The sequence below is a fragment of the Petaurus breviceps genome, unplaced genomic scaffold (assembly GCF_028583685.1).
Source record: "Petaurus breviceps papuanus isolate PSGF00001 unplaced genomic scaffold, PetGlider_PUasm1.0 90895, whole genome shotgun sequence".
NCBI classification, from domain to species: Eukaryota; Metazoa; Chordata; class Mammalia; order Diprotodontia; family Petauridae; genus Petaurus; species Petaurus breviceps.
In genome coordinates, this window is record NW_027187372.1 from 16,859,504 (window position 1) to 16,881,103 (window position 21,600).

A 21,600-nucleotide genomic window follows, 5' to 3' on the forward strand; every position below is an offset into this window, starting at 1 on the left:
GGAAAAAAAATAATTCCACAAAAACGACTTCCCAAAGAACTAACAAACCTTTGGAAGTTGATCATTATGTATTATAGGAATCGATATCCCAACCATATCAAAGAAAGTGAGTTTGAGAGCATGGAGGAAAATCCATCTTCCAAGAGCTTCATTTAAAAACAATACAGAGATAGAAAGCCACTCCCATGTGACAGTGAAGAATGCCCATCTCTTAGCAGCAAGTATTAAAAATAAGTAGGTCATAAAAATGAGAATTTAAAATGCTATGATATTGGCCCCTTATCTTTAAACGAAATTCTAATTTGACTCCAGCACAAGGAAAGGGGATGAATACTGTATGTTCTCCCATGTGAGCTGTCAGAATGATAAAACTGAATATTCTCTAAATCAGCTTTTCCATGGACAGCTGGTTCATCATCATTAGTATGTATATCCTTATTAATATCTAGGCCACCCAGCTATATAAGAACCCAGATTGCTGCTCTTTGGAATTTAGCAGCACTCCAATCAATTTCAAAGGTCTGTTCACAGAATGTCATGCCAGAATGAACACTGATGCCTATTTGTTCTTAACATTTCAGGTCCCATCCGCCAAAGGGAATGCTTCTTTCCCTCTCTTTTCTGACTACAAATGTTGATTTAAAAAATGTAAATGTTTCAAAGAGGATATGTTTTCATAGCAATGAAAATGTCCTCTGCTGATGCTGGCACTTCTGTGTCATACTCCCAAAATTGCATGAGAAGAGTAGTCACGCTCAATGAACTCTGGGATCTTATGGTTACAATTTGGTAAGTGGAGCTGGCAGGAAGGCATTCAGCTTTCAATGATAATCTCAGTCCTGGATTCTGAGTGAAAACAATCAACTTTACATCATGTTAATAGTGTACTCTGATACCTGTCAATCACATCTTGAATTTTTTGAAATCATCAGATTTTGGAACTGGAAGAGTTTTGGAGACCACCTAGTTTAACTTTATAGATAAGAGTAGTTGACACAGTAATTGATATAGTACAAGATCATACATCCAATTAATAGAGGAGAGACTACATCCTAGAATTCTTGAGTATATTTATCTTTCCATAGTCAACTGTGCCATACCTCCAGTCCCTAATACCACAGAATCACAGGATCAGAGATTTATACATGGAAGTATTCTCACTCAAGGTCACATAAGCTAATGGCAATTTTTTCAGTTGTATTTGTGGTTTTCTTGACAGAGATACTAGATTGATTTGTTATTTCCTATTCCAGCTCATTTAACAGATGAGGAAACTGGGGAAAACCAGGTTAAGTGACTTGCCCAGGGTCACACAGCTAATTAGTGTCTGAGGCTGAATTTGAACTCAGGAAGATGAGTTTTTCTAACTCCAGGCCCAACACTCTATTGACTGCCACTTACAGGCCCTTGATAGTAAGTACTACAAATAATATTCAAAGCCAGGCCAATTTCTTTCAAATTCAGAATTCTTTCCACTAATTCACACTATCTCCCCCTTAAAGAGAATCCAACAGATCAAGAAAATAAAATAACAAAAAAATAGCTTCTCCTTGCCCTGTCATTATAAAAGCACAACTGTATTCTATCTTGAAGGCTTAGAGTATGAATTCGTCCCCCATTCAGAAATTCATTTCCTCTGTGTCTACGCTATGACACTTAGGCTCTATCTCCTCTTCTGCAGTCACTCATTGACCAGAGAATCCATGATGTTCTGTCACTACTTTCATCTCCTGCTACCTCTGGAGCCATGTGATGAACAGGATCGATGGTCTTTAAAGAGTCCTAGGCTTAGTCCTGGGGAGTGGGCAAGATGATTCATTGGGATAGGATTGAAAAGTTTAGAACTGAGAGCTACACAAGCTGTTTAGTTGGCTTGTAGTCAACACCTACTCCACTTTGGTACTGCCAACTCCCTGTTCAATGTATGCTGAATAATCAGTAGCACATACCCCTCCCCAGGCAGGCATAGGGCCTCAGGCTGGCAGTTATTTTCCACTCAGCCCCAGCTCCTACTCACAGGAGCCTCAGTCTTTCTCTTCACTAACTCCACAGGGTAAGAGTAGCATACACCTTTTGCTCTAGCTTAATCTTCTCTCAGCAATGTGTGAACTCCTTACTCTGCCCCCTCCCTCAACAAAGAAACAAGGGAGGCTTAAAGTGGACTTAAGAGAAGTTTTAGTAACTATAGGCTAACAAATGTAGGAATAGCACTGGCAGGTGTAGCAGCAAGCAGTCTCAGCAGAACTAGTTACCAAGAAATGGAAGGCAGCTGTTTGCTGCTTCTAGTGAGCTTGGGGCTCCATTAGCTCAATTAGCCAAGCATAGACCTCTCTTAGATCAGTAAGCCAACTCCCAAGACCCTTCTATATCCACTAGAGATCTTGGAAGCAAATATAACCAGCCATCAACTATCAAGTAGCAAAGGCCTACTTGAGCATCTTCCTATCTGTCCCATTATGACTAACTTCTCCCAACCTGGAAAAACCATCCGTTGGACATGAGACCTGACCTCCACTCTCTTCCCTTTGATGAAAAATTTGCAAACCAAGTTTTGATAACAACAACAATAACAAAACTTTGCATAAAATTGGTAAATGAGATTGAAAAGGAAGGATCATGATTTATCAAGAGAAACCAAATATGCATTTCTTTTATATATCTTTATATTTACATATATTCCTTTATATATTTATATATATATTTCTATAAATATATATATTTCCATAAATATATGTCTCCTTTATACCTTTTTACTTTAAAGCTACTCATCCTTTCCACTGTGCTCTGCAGAATATACACTCTAAATGTAACATACATTCTTTTATCTTATTTTTTTTTCTTTTCCACTCCCATCATCTTTTGGCTCTCACTGAGACTTTTCTCCTTTCTGATGAAACACCATACCAGCCCATCTTTTCCAGCATTGTTTTCACTTTCATTTCCACTGTCAGAAGATGGGAAAAAAAAAATAGCACCGGCTCTGGAGTCAGGAGGCCCTGAGTTGAAGATCCAGCCTCAGACACTTAACACAAAAATTAGCCATGTGACCTTGGGCAAGTCACTTAACCCCAATTGCCCTCCAAAGAAGCAAAAAAAGAAAAAAAGAAAATGGGGAAGTTGGAATATTTGATGGCCATTGTCACTTCCAAACTTATCTTCTACAACCATTGTTTAGTCACCTCTCTTCCTTTGAAAATATTTCAATACATATCTACCACCCATCAAAAATTCTTGTGGCTGTTGTTTAGAGACCTCAATGATTTCAATTTGTAACTTAAAATCATTCTTTCCTCCCCACTCCAGTCCTTATACTTGGGCTTCAACAAATATATTGATCCTCTCTTAAGCAACCTAACCTCCAAATTCTCCAATTTACTAATTTACATTGACTTATTCTTACACCCCACCTAAGCCACATGTAGAGATGGTCATATTATTGATCTTGCATCACCCACAAATGCACCATTTACATATTTATCATCTCTGAAATTTTCTTAACTGATGACAATTTATTTGTCATTCTACCTCTCCCTCTGTTTGCAGCTTCACACTGTGTTCTTTATCTTCATCTTTATCTCCAATCCCTTGATCCCTTAGTTATTTTCCAGGGTATCACCCATGATCTTCCCACATTCTCTTCCTTTTTCCTTCTTAACCTCTTAGAGAACAGTTTGAGCTCTTCACTGTGCTACTCTTGTTCACTTATCCCATCACTAATCTTGCCCTATCAAATCTCAGCCCTGGTCCACTCCCATTATCTATTGGCTTTGCCCCTGGCCCAGCCAGATAAGCAGGAATTCAAAGAGAAAAAGGAAAGGGCTCTTACCATTTAGGGCCTTAACTTGAATAAGATGTGATAAGTATTACTCCCTTTAGGATATATAAGACATAAGATTTTCCGGTAAGGCTAATGAGAGATAGCACTTATATAATGTTCAAAATTTGCAAAGTGCTTTACAAATATTTCAGCAAATAATTATCTTAGGTCATATTCAAACAAAGACCTATCTGCTTCCAAGTCTAACACACTCTCCAGTGTAACCATTGTTACAAAGTTACTAAGTGCTGGACATAAAATTTAACAGAATTTCAAAAAACAAAAACAAAAAACTAAAGCTGCCTGAAAATGGAACGGACCAAACATGTGATAGTGACTTGTCCATGTTTGGAAAGGTCCAAGCAAATGTGGATTGGACATTCATCAGGGATGATTCAGAGGAGCTTTATCTACTATATGGGTGGCAGTGGTTGGATTAGACAATGTCTAATATACCTTCCAGATCTATGATTTGAGCATTCTGAAGACAGGCACATCCAGGTCTTCCACGTAGCCATTTCATACGTTCATTTTATTTTCTTTACATAGCCTGTATCAGGCTTAAAAGTAGTAGGCCAGCTATTTGGTGATGAGTTATTTGGTCATGACAATATGTGAAACAAAGATAAATGCAAAATGGTCTTCATTCCTGTGTATTTACTTTCTGCCTCTTTAGTGAGAGTTGCAAACTGGCAGAAAAATGGGAAGAAGGGGCTAAGAATAGAAGCATCTAGACTGTCAATTAAACTTAACTTTGATGCTGGTATTTTAGGTACAAGATTCTTGTCTACTGAATAGAGTGACCTCCTCCTGGAGGAAGGAATCATATCAACGTTGACATTCTTGCTATAAATGAAACTGTAAGACAAAAACAAGGTTGAAGCTCAATGGAATTATGACTCCAACGTTCTCTTTTGGGAAGCACAAAAAGTAAGTGATAGAGTTGGTTTTATTATGTGTCCAAAGGTCATCTCATATTGCAGTGCTTGTAATAAGCATTTGCAGAAAGAACATGATGCTAATTTCAGTGAACTAGATGAATGAACATCTGGTATAGAGGCTGTGGAGGGAGTGAAATCCTATAAAGAGCTTGATAAAACCCTCCAGTTAAATAAACATACATTTTAAAATCCAATGAATGCAAAGATTGGCAAAAGAAAGAATATGCCAGAAAATATGGTTCAAGAACATGCAGTAAGAGCAGTCAAAAGCTTTTCGAGTATAGAAGTCATGTGAACACACATATTTGCATATCATGAATATTTTCTTCAGGAAAAGCTGGGAGAATATAGCCATTTCCTAAAAATATTCAATCAATTTTATTTACCACAATTAGAAAAACAAAGAACCAGCCAGTCCATCAGTACATTTGTGTACATGTAGTTTGTATATATATATATATATATATATATACATATGATTATATATAATATATGTATATATTTCAGTATATATGCAGATTCATACATAATATATCTGAGACACAGTGGATTGACTCTCAGCTTGATTCAGACATGATTAAGATTAGGAGAGTGTCATGATTTTAATGACACATAGCTTCTTTCTGAAAGAAAGGCCAATCATGAAATATTAGAGTGTCCAAGGAATTAATGTCGCAAGTCAGCTAAATGTAAAGGACAAGCACAGGGTATATTATGACACACTTCCAGCAAAGATTTGTAAAAATGAATAAGTATAAAAATATTACCAGAGAATTGTGTAATTAAGTAGTCCTGCATGAGAGTGGGGGACAATCTAATCTCTCTGTTTATTTGAAATCTATGCCATGTCAAGACATCGGGTAAAAGGTACCTAGCACATGGTGAAACCTCTCATCAGGGACTTAAGAGTAGACAGGGATATGAGTTTCAGACAGGCATGTATGGGTTTCTACATCTGCATCATTAGAAAAAATGTAAACTTTTATTTCATCACAAATCTATCAAAATTGGACAGTTAGAATTTCCCTTTCAAGAGAAGAAGATGAACCAAAGAAACATGGACAGAAGTCAGTTAAAGGTCCACCATGGGGATAAACGGTGAATTAAAGGAACACACGTAGAAGATGAAAGTGAAGAATGAGAGGAAAAGGCAGAGGTTCATGGTGAAAGATTTCTACTTTTGGGAATTCCAGTGTCCTAACAGGGAAAATATCGATGACGGAAATTAAAAAGTCTTAAGGATGCAGATTCTCTCTGTCCAATTAGGCTCCTAGTGAGACTGAGAAGTTCTAGGTGACTGAGATCCTAATCTATGACACCATTGAATCAGGTTTGCTTTAACAGAACCTGACCGTTTAAGACTTCCAGTTTTTGAAGTGTGCCTGGCCAGGTAGGTTAGGACTGCTTTCAAATAAAAGTAAATCAGTTACTTTGCCTTCCATGTCAAAGTTACTGGCATTCTTTGGAACTATCTATTTTATCTCAATAAATAGCTTCATTTTATCTAAAAAGCTAATCCTCACTTGGTTCCTCCTTCTGCCTAGTTAAGATCCTCATAGCTAGGTCTTCTGTCCTCCTTTGGAATTTGTATACTCCAGTCATACCTATGTCCACAGCAGGAGAGGAAACACAACTCCTCTAGACCTCTGCCTATAGCTGTATCTTTACCAATTCTTATCATGACCATGCCTTGATCCTGGTTTGCCTGATTCCACTCCTGGCACAGTTCCCCACTGACTGGCTCTGTTACCTGAGAGAGAGCATGGACTAGAACCATAAGTCACTAATATGTTAAAATGTTGAAAATAAAGACCTATTTTCCCTAATGCTTTCCATTCCCTCCCCCAAAAAATGGTGATAGTTGCAAGAGGCAGATAAACACATCATTGTGTCTCCTTTACCTAGGACTCATTGCTCAACTAGGCTAGTATCTGTACAATCACAGAACACCTTCATCCTTAATGTCAAATTGTTGCTACCTGCCTTATATTGAAAGCAGGCCTAAAGAAAATGCCTACATCAGGTACAAGAATAGGTCATGATTTTTCCTTCTCTGTGTCTGATTATAGCACTTTAAGTGGAGATGTTCGAACTTTGTTTCCATGTGGAAACACTGTAAGAGAAGTCACCTTCAATTTAAAGTACTACCTATACTAACTTAAAGAACTCTTGTAATATGTTAGGCACAGTGACCTTCAAATCTTCTTGTAAAATGTAGGCCTACTTTTAGACTTCATATTTCTATCAGCAGAAAGGTGGTTTCCTAGAGAGACAGAAATGGTCTTTAATAGCATTTTTTTTTTACTTTTAAGAATGTGGTGAACATATATTTGATACTCAAGTAGAACTTCCCCAAATGGAGACGTGTGGCCTTGCTATTCCTAGCAAGGAATATAATTGGAACAGAATTCAGAGTTCCTAAAAATTGTTTCTGGTTGAAGAGAGAATGAGTAGCTATAAGAGTGTCAAAGGGCCATAATTTATACCTGAAGAAATATTAAAGCCAAAATACCAAGGCTGGAAAATTTCTCTTTTGAGAATGTAAGCATATTAGAGTGTATGGGTATAAAATTGTGTTCAGAAGATAGGGGAAGCCTCCAAAAATTGTTGTGTGGAGTTGGAACAACCTAGATATCCGCTCTGTTGTTTCAATCTTTCTGTCATCTTACTATACTCACTGGCATTTGCCAAGCTCTACATCATTCAGTGGAGTAACAGGGCAATGACACAATAAGCCATGCAAAATCCCTACTGATTCACCTTTGGATGATGGTCCTGAGGACTGCTAACTCTGATTGGGGAAATATATATTTGGATTTATGCAACTATGTTTCATCAATTGGTAGACATCAATCTAACAGGAGATGGTTATAGAACTGATGGACTTATTGAAGTCAAAGAACAGTCCTTAATGGCTTAGAAAAATACCTCTTATGGATTGGTTCCCTATTATGGGGGGACCTGTGTTTGACTCTCCTCTGCTTAAAATTTTCATCAAAGTATTGGATAAAGGCATGGATGCAATACTTATTAAATAAAAAGTTAGGCACAAAACTGGGAGGGATAGTCAATGCAGAGTTATGGCAGAGTCTTGATTCAGTTCTTGATGAAAAACTAGTAAGATGAAATAGAGTAAAGATAAATGTAAACCCCAATTTTTTGGTAAAGCAATTGGGGTTAAGTAACTTGCCCAAGGTTACATGGCCAGTTATTTTGTGTGGGTTTTAAGTATCTGAGGCCAGAAGTGATCCTGGGTCCTCCCGATTCCAGGGCCGGCGCTCTTACTCACTGTGCCACCAGAAAATTCTTGAAGTCAAAGAATTGACTTTCCAAGTGTAAGATTGGAAAGATGTTACTGTATGGTAGGCTGTTGAAAAATGATGTGAAGCTATGACTCACCAAGATGATACTCTGGTCAAAACAATCAACAACAACAAGGACAACAACAACACAAACAAACCCAAGGCTAAAGTGATATTAGGTTGCATTATGAGAGTTATATCTTTTAGGGAATAAAGGAGGTAATAATTCCATTGCATTCTCCCCTGATTAGATGGCAGCTGAATTATTTTGTTAATTTCAAAGCACCACAATTTAGAAAAGTCATTAATAAGTGGAACAAAGTATAGAGGATGGCCACCAAACTGGTGTAGTCGGCATTTATTCCATGTTATATCAGGATTGGTTGGAGGACCTTGGAATGTTTAAACTAGAGGGGAGAAGACTTTGGAAATAGGAGGTATGTTAACTGCTTTAAGAATTAAAGGACTGCCATGTAAAAGAATTGGTGAGCTTCTAGCCTGGACCACTGGTCATGAGGGACCCTGGTCATGCTCATTTCATTTCTGATAATTCCCTCTCCAGACTTCCTCTCCATCTCTTCCCCAGAAAATTTACCCTTGTTTGGGTTTCCTCCCTCCTTCTAGTTCTGCCTTTTATGTTGTCTTCTTGCACTGGAGTGTAATTTCCTTGAGGGTATGAATTATCTTGTTTGCTGGTATTTTTATACCTACTGCTTAGTGCAGTGTTTAGCTTAACACAAATGCTTAATAAGTGTTCTATTTATCATCTATCCATCCATCCATCCATCTATCTATCTATCTATCTATCTATCTATCTATCTATCTATCTATCTGTCTGTCTGTCTGTCAATCATGTTTGCTTTATCTCAAAGGTAGAACTTGGAGTAATATGTGGAAATAAAGAGGCAAACTTAGACTTGATTTCAGAGGCAAAACACAAAACCAAAGAACAAATCTGCCTAATATTTAGATAGATCCAAAAGTTGAATGGGATGCTTATGGTGATCATACTTTCTTAAGATCATAGATCAAGAGTTAAAAAAGAACTTGGAGTTCGTCTATTATAACTTCCTCATTTAACAGTTGAAGTAATTAAAACCTAGAAAGGTCCTAGGTCTCCTCTTGTCAGAGGACTTAGCCAGTTATCAAAGGCTAAGACCACTTGGCTATCTTATAGAAAGTTTTACTTTTCCAGTATTACTTTAATCAGTCACATAAGTCCCCTCCAACACTGAAATCCTATAATTCTATATGACTAACTCCATAATTCTTTCTAGCTTTGCAATTTTCACATTATTGTTATTGATAAATCTTCAGTTCCTTCTTAGAGTTGTCTTTATATCTGTATCATGTCTAACTTCCAATTACTGGAAAAAATAGTGAGATAGTAAGAATTGATAATTTGGGGCATGTTTTGGTGAAGTTCATGTTGAGTTTTGACAAAGCATACTTTCTTCATAAGGACACCTTAATATTCTTATGCTTATTAAGGATTAATTTTTAATTACATAGTAAATATGAGTAAAGGAATTGTTTTAATGAAGAAAGACTTTAAACACAAACAGAAACACATAAATCCCAGTTGACCTTCAACATAGTTTGTCCCACTTCTTTAACCACTAGCCAATTGAACAATCTACTAATTGAGGTAGAATCTGAAAATCATATCTCCAGGCCCTCTACCCACAACATTTGTTCTTATGTCTTAATAATAATTTAGATAATACTTTAAATTTTGTAAAATTCTTTACATATTTTATTTGATTCTCACAACTTTAAGGTAGTTGCTACTATCTCTACATTTTACAGATAAAGAAACTGAGAGTGAGAGATGTAAAATCATTTATCCATGGTCACATGCCTAGCAAGTCTCTGAGGCAGGATTTTATCTAGGTCTCCTTGACTTTGGGTTCAGGACTCAACTTGCCACACTACATAGTTGCCTTTTGTCTTTACCTAAACAGTCCCATGAAGAGAATTTTAGAGGTTCAGTATTTTTCTGCATTTCTCCAGGATTATTCAGAAATAATTACTAAAGAAAAATTTTATAACAAGATCAACAACATTATGGTAAAGTTGATCTTGTGGCTATGTCTTATATCAACACAGTGAGACCTTGATAGCATGAGTTTTGAATACATTGGACCTGTCTTATTTTTTCATAATTCTAGAGAGTTGAGCATTATTTCAAAGGCCTATACTCTGAGTAGGCTAGATATTGTTATTATGAAGGACTACTAGGAGAAATTTTCTTTGCCATGGAAAATTATGTTGTCTCTAGGCATGACAATGGAAAGTTCCTTTTCAGTATGTAGCATGTATTGAATATTTTTGTGTTTCTACTGTTTTTGGTGTTAGTGAATCACATATTATGTTCACTTATATTCACCCCCACCACTCACAAACACTCAAATGATGTTTTTTAATATGTCTACTAGGCTGTTTTCCAATCCACATATCAGTGGCAAAATGTTTAGGGTTTGATGACTTAGAATGAGTGTAAATAGAAATTGTTTTCTCTTCTGGTCAGAAATTCTGAAAGTCTTTCCCTCCAAGGTTGGCACATTTATGGTGGTAAATTGAGCAATCTTTTGTCTCAACTCTTACCTGGCCCTTATTGAGTGAATGGGTATCTCAAACAAACTGAGACCTAGGAAAGACACTAATTTAGAAAGGCCATAGTTACCCCCTGCATCCTGGGTCATCTCCAGTCATCTTAACCTTTGTCTTACCATTTGACTTTGATGACTCTGGAGGAGAGAGTAAGACTGATGATTTTGCACAGTTCTGCCTTACTCATATCCAATTCACCACAAATCAAGACATCAGCCTTGTGATGTCAATAGCCCTCTCTGAGAGGAAAGGATGAACAACAATAACAAGTGGGTCATTTATATGATGAGAGAGTCTCAAGGATTACATATTTATTTTATTTCTCTTGAATCTCACTGTCACTTATCTTTCAATAACTGGCCTTATCAACAATCCAAATATTTCCCATGACTTTCCAGATGAATAGATGTCAATAGTTTCTAAGAAATTGACACCCCTCCCAGGCTCTAGAATTCGAAAGCAAATAGGCTACATTAAAGAAATAATGCATGTTGCATGCTTTGCACAATAACTACTTCTTGTGATCTTGAGTAAAACAAATTACTTGCAAATACAAACACCGAGCTAAGAGATAGTTAAGAAAAAAAAAATCCTTAATTTTTCTGTGGAATGACATAAAATAAAGGCTGTAACTTTGACTGAACAAATACTTATCTTTCTGATCTCACTTTAAATTTCCTACAAATCACAGGATTATATAAACACTAAAAAAAATAATTTGACAAATGCAAAACTCCATGCTAAATTATTAACATATATAGGAATATGATTCATTAATATGATGTCTATCTAAAACCGAGAGCTTGTGTCATCTGTAATTTTATTCATTGATTCATTTATCTGTTCCATTCTTTTTTGTTTCTGTTGTTATTTTAAAAGAAAGGACAAGGATGATATTAAGAACAAGACATCCATCACTACTACTATTACCTAGTCTTGTTATAGAAATGATATTTATACCAATTACAATATTTATAGGACTTCAGAAAATAACCACAAAGAAGAAACTATTTTGCTTTCACAAAAAAGATATAATTACATAGAGTACCCTAGAGAATCAACTAGAAGGTAACTGAAACAATGAATAAATTTAGCAGGCTAATAATAATAATAAAAATAAAGTCAGCAGGACATAAAATAAATTTACACAAAGCATTGACCTTTTTCTCTTTTATCAACAAAATCCAGAAGGAATATATAGAAAAAGAAATTCCACTCAAAATACCTCAAAAATATATAAAATATACAGGAGTTAGCTAATAAGATAAACATAAGAATTATATGGATCCAAACATAAAATATTCTTTACAAAAAAAATTCTAAATAGTTGGAGAGACATTAATTGTGTAGATAAACTATATCAGCATGATAAAAATGACAATATTATGTAAATTAATTCACATATTCAGTTCCATTTCAACTAAGCCATCAAAATGTCACTTTATAGAATTAGAAAATAATAAAATTTACCTGAAGGAAGAAAAGATCAAGAATTTCAGGAATAATATAAATAGGACTGAAGAGGGTTTAGCAGCAATTTTTGGTGGGAGGGAGAAATCAGAGTGGACATAGTAGTAATTACAATGATACTAAAGAAAAGGAAGAAAAGATTGTCAATGAATCATTAAGCAATAAACAGAGGAGAACAGAAAGAAGTTTAGAAGGGGTCATAGAAAAACAGAGCAGTCTTAGAACTACCATGTTAAATTTTAATTACACAAAAATGTACATAGTAAAAAAATCAAATTTCATATAATGGAAATTCATAGTTTTATACAGAATCCCACATATTTTATTCAAGTTTAGTTTATTTTTTAAAAAATTCTTAAAAAATAAAAATTGGCAGAAAGAGACAGAAGAAAATGAAAGTTTCTATTATTACTGATTTAAAGTAAATTTGCAATTATAAGTAATTTGGAATGAGTGATTTTACAATGATTGCCAATAAAATATAAGTTCATTGGAGGGAGAGAATATTGCATCATTATCTTTGTCTCCCCAGTGACTATTATAATGCCTTGCATGTAATAGGAGCTTTAAAATATTCTGGTTTACATTGAATTATTTTCACCTTATGCATTTATTGGAGTTTTTCTTTTTTATTTATACTTACTTAGTTAAAATTAAACATTTTAAAATTATTATACCAAAAAATGTTTTTTGCTCAACTTCTAACTTAGGGTCTCTTTGCTTTCAGCCATGAAATCACAGGTCTAGTTTCTATCCTACTTTAGCTAAAGCCTCAAGTCTTGTGCATTCTGCTGGTTCTAATACCTTTGCTCTAGCAGCTCCGACTTTTTTTACTTTAATTTTAAGTCTGACTCTCAAAGTACAGCTGTGGATTTCTCCTCTCTCCTCTCCTGTCTCTCTGTCTCTCTCTGTCTCTGTCTCTCTGTCTGTCTGTCTCTGTCTCCCTCTTGCTCTCCCTCCCTTTCTTGCTCAATGCAGCTAATATATCCTTTTCTTTTAATTGGCACTACTCGATTCAATCCTTACATCCAGGGTGACATGTATTACAAAACCTTCACAAATAAAGAACAGCTATCCTATATCACAACTGTAACCCACTGTGCCACAAAACAATGACAATTAAGGGCAAAGGCACTATCCACCCATATAGTAGCTTCCTGTAAGGAAAAAAAAAGATTCCTTGAAAATCTGTTCTCAGCAATGAAACCTATAATCTCTCTGATGTGGGAGTTCTCACCAACAACAAAGAATGTAGCATCCATTCTTGTCCAGCTATGTGACTTTTATCCACATCCTCCCATAAGTTCTCAAAAGGGAGCCCTCCCAATATACTTGAGACCTTCATAAAATTTCTCCAGACATTGCAAAAGTATGGTAGAGCCCTGTAGTGAACCATGGGTCATTCTTCACCCTTTCCATGTGACCTTCCTATACATCTCCCCATGAACATACTTCATTCCTTATTCTTTTTAGTTACTTACTCTTTATATGCTACAAACTGCTCACATACCCATGCGCTTCTCCACTGTCCCCTGTGTGATGCTCATTTTGAACTCTTCAGACAGTATTAAATGCCTGGTTTCACTGCCAAAGAGCAACACTGGTAGAAAGACCAGGGTAGTCACCTATTCACTTAGTGATTACCTTTCTTTTCCATGATGCTGCATATTTGAAAGTAATATTTTGTCCTTGCTTAATAAAGCTAATATTATATCACACTGGAGGTTTATTTCCTCCAGGAGAGTTTTCAAAGTATAGTCTGTATTCTCCTTATGTGGCCACTTATGAGAATGGTTACTATAGACCACATTGTCAGATTAACTAATCTCTGAGATCCCTTCTAAATCTGAGTATCTATGATTTTGCTTCTTTTAGGAGAGTGAAGAAAAATATGGAAATCATATGTTGTACTCTTCCTTTCCTTGATTTTTTATTGGTACAATTCCAAAACTTAGCAGTTGTTCCTTGACTCAGTGAGTTGGATATTGACTGGTAACAGGAAGAGGTCTTGAAAACCACATATCCTAGCCATCTGTATCAAAAGTCTATGCAGGTAAGCCTCAGGGCAACATCAGTGCAGGACCTGGTAAATAGGCAGGGCCTGTAGCTCCTGGCAGAAGAAGCCTGAGAGAGTATCCCTTCAACCCCAGAAACAGAGCTCAAATTTAAAAGAAAGGAAAAAGGTTAGAAAAAAAATGAATCAAACCATTAGAAGTACAGTGACAGGGAAGATCAGGACACAAATTCAGAAGAAACAACAATATTAAAACACCTATGGGCAAAACCCCAAAGAAAAATGGGGAGTGATCTCAAGCCCAAAACGAACTCAAGGAAGAGTTCAAAAATCTACTTAAAAATCATATAAGAGAGGTAGAAGAAAAACTAAGAAAAGAAATGAGTGATAGAAGAGAATTATGAACAAAACACTCAACAGCTTGAAAAAGAAAACAACTATTTAAAGAGGAGAATTGACCAAATGGAAAAGAAGAAATAAAAATTCACTGAAGGAAACAATGCCTTAAAACATACAATTGGTAAAATGGAAAACAAAGTACAAAAGCTAGCTGAGAACAGCTCCTTAAAATTAGAATTGGGCAAATATACTTGCCCAATGATTCTATGAGACATCAAGAATCAATCAAATTCAAAAAGGTTCCAAAGCCTCTGCAACAACAGCATTGGCCTTCTCCAATGGGCACAATTCACTCTCTGTCTGCAGAACAGTCTCAGGAGCTCTGAACCAAATAATTTTTTGATATTTTGGAACCAGAGGGCAAAATAGGCATTGAAAGAATCTACTGATCACCTCAGGAAAGAGATTCCAAAATAAAAACTCCAAGGAGCATTATGGCCCAACTACAGAACTATAAGGTCAAGGAAAATATATTGCAAGTTGACAAAAAGAAACAATTCAAATATTGGGGAAAGATAATCAGAATTACACAGAATTTAGCAGTTGGAACATTAAGGAATCTGAGGTCATAAAACATGATGTTCTGGAAGGCAAAGGAGATAAATCACTTTCCCAGTAAAATTAAACATAGTATTTCAAAAGGAAAATGGTCATTCAAAGAAATAGAAGGATTTCAAGATTTCTTAGGTTTTTCAATTTCAAGATTTCAAGATTTCATAGAAGACCAGAACTAAACCAAAAATTTGACCCCTGGTATCAAGACCCAGGAGAAGCCTAGGCAGGTAAAAAGGGAAAAGAAAACATAAGGAATTCAATGGAGCTGAACTATTCACATCCCTATGTGGGAAGATGATGCTGGTAATACTTGTAATGCCAAGCAAAGCCAACTTCCCAAGGTTCAAAATACCAGCATAGCTCCTCTCCATCTTATTCAGTTACAAATTAAGAACAGAGAAAATCAAAATATAGCATCATTCAAATGACACCATTCACCAAGTATAATTCAATAATCTCCAAGTACTACTCCACCCCTGGACATTATAATTCATTTAGTCATTCCCAAAGACCCTCTTCTAAGTACTACTCCACCCCTAGGCTGTACATTCATTTAGTCAACCACAAAGCCCCTCTTCTCAAATGGAGATTAGTTTCCAATCATTAGTAAAACACAATCATTTGTTCAATTACAGAGCACAAAAAAGACAAAAGTTCCCCACCCTTGGATCACAACTGAATCTACCCCAGAGTTACAACCAGCTTAAGCACAGCATTTAATACCCAAAGAGAGGTCTTTTCTTCATCTTGACCCAAGGCAAGTTCTCAGCAATCTTTGTTCCTGGAGAGACAAAGCTTAGCAAGGCCACAAGATACATTGCCAGTATCTTCATAAATACATTCCCTGTCTGCAGAACAGTCCTGGGACCCATGAAAACATTAGTAAAACCCTCTTCCAGGATTTCTGTAAACATACAGCAAGAAAATCCTTCTTCAGGGTTTCGAACCAACAGCAAAGTTCCAAAGCCTCTGCAACAACAGCATTGGCCTTCTCCAATGGGCACAATTCACTCTCTGTCTGCAGAACAGTCTCAGGAGCTCTGAACCAACAGCAAGGCTCCAGAACCTCTGCATCAACACCACTGTCCTTCAACAGTGGACAGAATTCATTCTCTGTCTGCAGAACAATCTCAGGAGCTCTGAACCAACAGCAAGTTTCCAAGGCCTATATTAAATTGCCTACCATTTTAGGAAGACAGGAGAGGAGGGAAATGATGAAGGGAGAAAAATCTGGAACTCAAAATCTTATCTAAATGAATATTCAAAAATATCTTGACATGTAATTGGGAAAAAAATAAAAGACTATTTTAAGAATTCCTGTCATGTATCACTCCTTTCTGTTAAGATACTGCTTTTCCTATAGGAATGCAAATATTTTAGTTGAGAGATTAAACCCTTTTATTTAGGAAATATGTCTTGGGTACCTTTAAAGTCAAGCATGAACAGCTTTCCAGAGGACTGTTGCTGTGAACAGCTTTTAAGATTCTGATTATACAATATAGTGAACTCTCCATTTATTCAATAACAAATCAGAGCAAAACATTCACATAAAATCAATGTACACCATTTGCAATGTTACAACTTATCACAGAAAATAAAAATACAGCATTCATCCTGTAACAACTCAACAACTTATCACTAAAATGGCCACATAGTTTTCACCAAAGTACAATCATTTAGTTAATCACAAAATCCTTAATTCAATCACAAAGCACAAAAATCAAAGTTCTCCACCCCTAGGTCACAGTAAATCACAATATTCTCAGTCAGTACACAGGATCCAAGTAAAATCTTCTTTCAGCTTGACTCAAGGCTGGCTTTCAGATTCCATGGTTCCTCTTCTATGGTCCCAGCTCCAACTGTCACCTGGATTCAAAGGCAGGCAGCTCCCAGTTCTTTGTCTAGCTCCTTGTACAGTTCTTCATCCAGTTCCCATTCCATGTTGAAGTTCACAATGTCCAGTTCACCTCAAGTCTTTCACAGATACTGTTTCTGGGAAGATAAAACTTGACAGAGCCACAATAATATTTATGCACATTGCCATCACCATCCTCAATTCATTATCTGCCTATGAAATCAACTCAGATCCACCAACAAGGTCTGATAACACAAATCATCAACATAGAAATCAACACAGTCCCACAAACAAGGTCCAAGAGGTCAGCACAAATCATCAGTAAAGTCTCAGGACCTCCAAAACCGTCCTTTAGGACTTTTGTAAACATACAACCTGAAAATCCTCTTTTGGGGCTTCCAGTAAGGTCCCAGGACTTCTACACAAAGTATCACAAACATAAACAAATACAGAGCAGACAAACAGAGTGCCAGGATAATACAAGTTTTCTCCTTCTTGAGTCTGCCACCACAAGAGTCCTCTTCTCAGTTCTTCTCAATACTCAGTTCAGTCTTCAGTCCAGCAGCAGCTGCCCTGCCTCCAAGCTGCCCTGCCTCCAAGAAGTTGGGACTGTCCAGCTTGTGCTTTTCCTTGTATATGGCACAGCTTGTCCCCAGAAGTTCACAAGTTGTGGGGTCCACACATTCTCAAATGAAACTTGAACTGAAACAAGGTGTTAATTCAATAGCTGAAACAAGTTGTTAATTCGATAGCTGAAACAAAGTATTAACTACTTCTTTGCTTGCCATTACAGTACCTACCTAGCGTTTTTTTTAGTAACATACCAATCTCTGTGGGAAATATCAAGATAAACCAAACAGAAACACACAATAATTTCCATTTATCTATTGAAGAATACTTTATATATTGTTACATAATTATATAATGTTATATATAAACTATTATACTCATGATAAAAATATAATTAATACTTCTACCACATGAATCTCATGTCATTCCTTATTTTTAGGACCTTTGCTCATGCCACCCCGAGTCTTTCCATATTGTGTCTTTCTATATTGAAGATTCTCATATCCTTAAAGTCTCAAGCAGATACCATCTCATCTAAGATGAAACCTCTCCTAATCTACTCACCTTTGATGGAGAAGGCTATTCTCCAAATTCATCAGAGGACATTATCTAGACCTATTCTTTATACTTATGGTATTCTTCCTTGTAACATCATTCTCTATGAACCTTTCTATTCCCCCTACGTCCATTAGATTGTTAGTTCCTTGAGAACAAGTTCTAAGTGGTATTTATCCTTGCATCCTTTCTGTTTGGTAGTTAGAGTTAATTAAATGGTTAGTTAAATTAACATAAAGATGTCATACAAAGATTATGAATATGATAACTGTAGTTAAATTACTATAAAATGAATTAGTTACCTAACAAGACTGAAGGAATGAGATACAGAACAGTTAATTTTGATGAGGGGGTTGAATGCATCAGAGAAGCCTAAGGCCAGATTTTTTTTTTTTTGGATAGAAATCAGAGATGGTGGGTATACTCAACAGGCAGTTTGTTGAAATATAAAAATTATTGGATTTTGATTCAGAAGACGGGTTGAAATCCTACTTCTTTCATTTACACCTACTTAATATTGGGCAAGTCACTTAAATTTTCTGGCACTGAGTTTTCTCTTCTGTATAAATACAATTTTAAGGTCACTGTCATGTCTCAATCTATGGTTCTATATCTAATCATTTAAAAAATGAAGAATATGAACTTCAGAGATTTAAATGTTTTCCCTCCTAACCAGCTTTTAATGGTTGAGCCATGGTCACAATATAACTGACAGTACAATCTTCTTTCTTACTACACTGTATTGTTCTTCCATAAGGTTGGGGTGGGATGGGGCTTGGAAGAAAAAGTAAGAAAAATGGAAGATTATCATCACTTAATTCTTTATTTCATCTTGGCTTGTATTTTTTTTATTTTTTTGTTTTACTTCTTTATTATTATTATTTGTTTATTTTTAGTTTACAACATTCATTTCCACAAGATTTTGAGTTACAAATTTTCTCCCCATCTTTCCCCTACCCACTACCTCAAAACAGTGTTCCCACTGTATACCCCCTCCTTCAATCTGTTCTCTCTTATATCCTCATCTTGGCTTGCTTTGATTCCCATTTTCAAACTCTTTTTTTTAGTTATTTCACAGTCTCACAAGTTCCCCTACATTAATTGTTGATGCAAATTTTAAAATGTACAAGGTGGCCAGTTCAAAGTTCTATTTAATAAATGATAGTCACTTAGATTCATTTTAAAGGCTTACTGAAAGATTTGCCAGGAGACCATTGGTGGTTGTAAAGTCAAATGGCACTTGATTATCTACAGCCTGTTTTTATATAGGGAAACATAGATATTAGCTAGTCAAAATGGTTATAGATATGATAGGTAAAGTTCAAATTCCTCTTGGCTTCTCTTCTGTTCAAGATGAAAATATCTTATTATTGGAGTTAGAGAGAAGGATAAAATATCCTTGTAAAAAGCTGTCATTACCTTAGTGCTTGAGCTATGAAGGTCCTTTTATTCCCATGGCATTGTCTTCAAAAGGGACCTGCAAAGTCACCTGGTCAGTAACTTAGTGATCACCTTTCTCGGTGTTTAGGGATATTGTCTGTGATGTTGCATATTTCAAAGTGCTATTTTGTCCCTTCTGAAACTAGGGCTGCAACTTTCAAAAAGATGATTTTTTCCAGGAAAGTTTTCTTTTTCTTTTCTTCCTCATTTTCCCCATTAACAAACCTTTATTTTCTCTTCCTTCAAATAATAATAAAAATATTTAGAGTCAAACTTAAAAGATAATTTCAGTACATTTAATTTTGATTGTGGCTGGTCTCTTCATGAACGTTGTTGTAGCCATATAGTATTTTCCTGTATCTGTTTACTTTGTATTAGCATATATATATATATATATATATATATGTATATATATATATATATATGTTCCTCTTATGCTTCTCTATAGTCATCATGTTCATTATTTCTTACACCATAATACTATCCATTGCACTGATATGTCACAATTTGTTGAACCATTTCTTATTTGAGGGGGATTTGTTTCCCCCCCCCACTTCTTAACAATTACAAAAGGTACTGCTATAAGTATTGTGGTGTATATGAAGCCTTCCTTTTTGTAAATGACCTACTTAGGTTATTGCCTATCACTGAAGACTGGATGAAATAATATAGGGAATTTATTCCCTTTATTTGAAAAATTCCAAATTAATTTTTGAGAAAAGCTGTGCCAACTAGACTGACTGTATCTACAGAACTCTTCCAATATTAACTCTTACTGACTTTTGTCATCTTTGGAATGTTATGGTTTTTAAAAAAACACACCACAGCCACTGATTCCAAGGGAGTATAGTCCTACCAAGAGGAGTCCCATTATGGGGCTATACACTTATTCCAATATTGGAGCTGTTTCTCAAAAAAATGAACTCACCTTTTGGAATTAATTTCAGTGCAATTATTCTGAATATGAACAATGATTGCAGTGTTCTTTGAGTTCAATTTTATTTTTAGAAGCACTCCATATTCATTCAGAGACTGCATCGTCTAATGGAAAGAGTACTGGATTTAGAGTCAGAGAAAATAGATTCTAATCCTATGTCTGCCAACAGTGTGATCTGGGGCAATTGACAGCCCCTAAGCAACTCAGTTTCCTCTTGTGTAAAATGCTAGGGTTTGAGTAAATGACCTTTAAGGTCCTTTCCAGATCTAAATCTATGATATAAGTTGTTGATCATGATGAATGATCATGATCAATTTGGCTCAAAAATGAAGTGTTTAAAAATGATATATTTTCCCATGTGATTTGAATTGTCACCTGATAAAACATAGCAAGAAAAGTCAAAATTTGGAATCAAGGATTGATGTTAAATATGGAAGAAGATGAAGACAAAAATGACTAAGTTCAACTAGGATTGAAATACTTGTTAATGTTGCATAACTGTTGGGATTTATCCCTGTTGCATGGTAGGATTGTGGCAAATTGGATTGTTAACCAGTCTCATTCTGTTTGACTGTTCTAAGTCTTCTCTCCCTCTCATCATGAAGAAGTCAAGACTCAATATTCATGATGCATTTTTCAATTATTCCTCTGCCATAGTGAGACACCTTCATCTTAACCAGAACTGATGATCAATTTATGCTCTGTTGTATAAGATTTGATTATCATTTTTATCATGGCTAGTATAGCTGAATATGCTTATATAGATAAAAATGTGTGATGCTTCATGCAGCTCAGTAGAGGTTTCTGTCTCAATAAGTGACAAAGTAAGATAGAAGGGTTCTTTACCATCAATCTATGCAGCGCACAGGACTTTTCATTTCCAAAGATTTTAAAGTGCAGGAAAAGAGGAAACACTAAGAAATTTTTGATTTCTGAAAACTAGTAATGATTTCTTTGTTTTTTTAAATAAACCACATTTTCAAAGTGATTATGACAATGATTTGCAAACTTATCCTGAGGCAACTGAATTGGTAAAATGTGTGATCAGTTGAGGAAGGAATAACTTAGTTAAGAAGACACTGTTGGAAAATGGTGTTTGTAATTTCTAGGTTGTAATTTAAAATTTAAATTC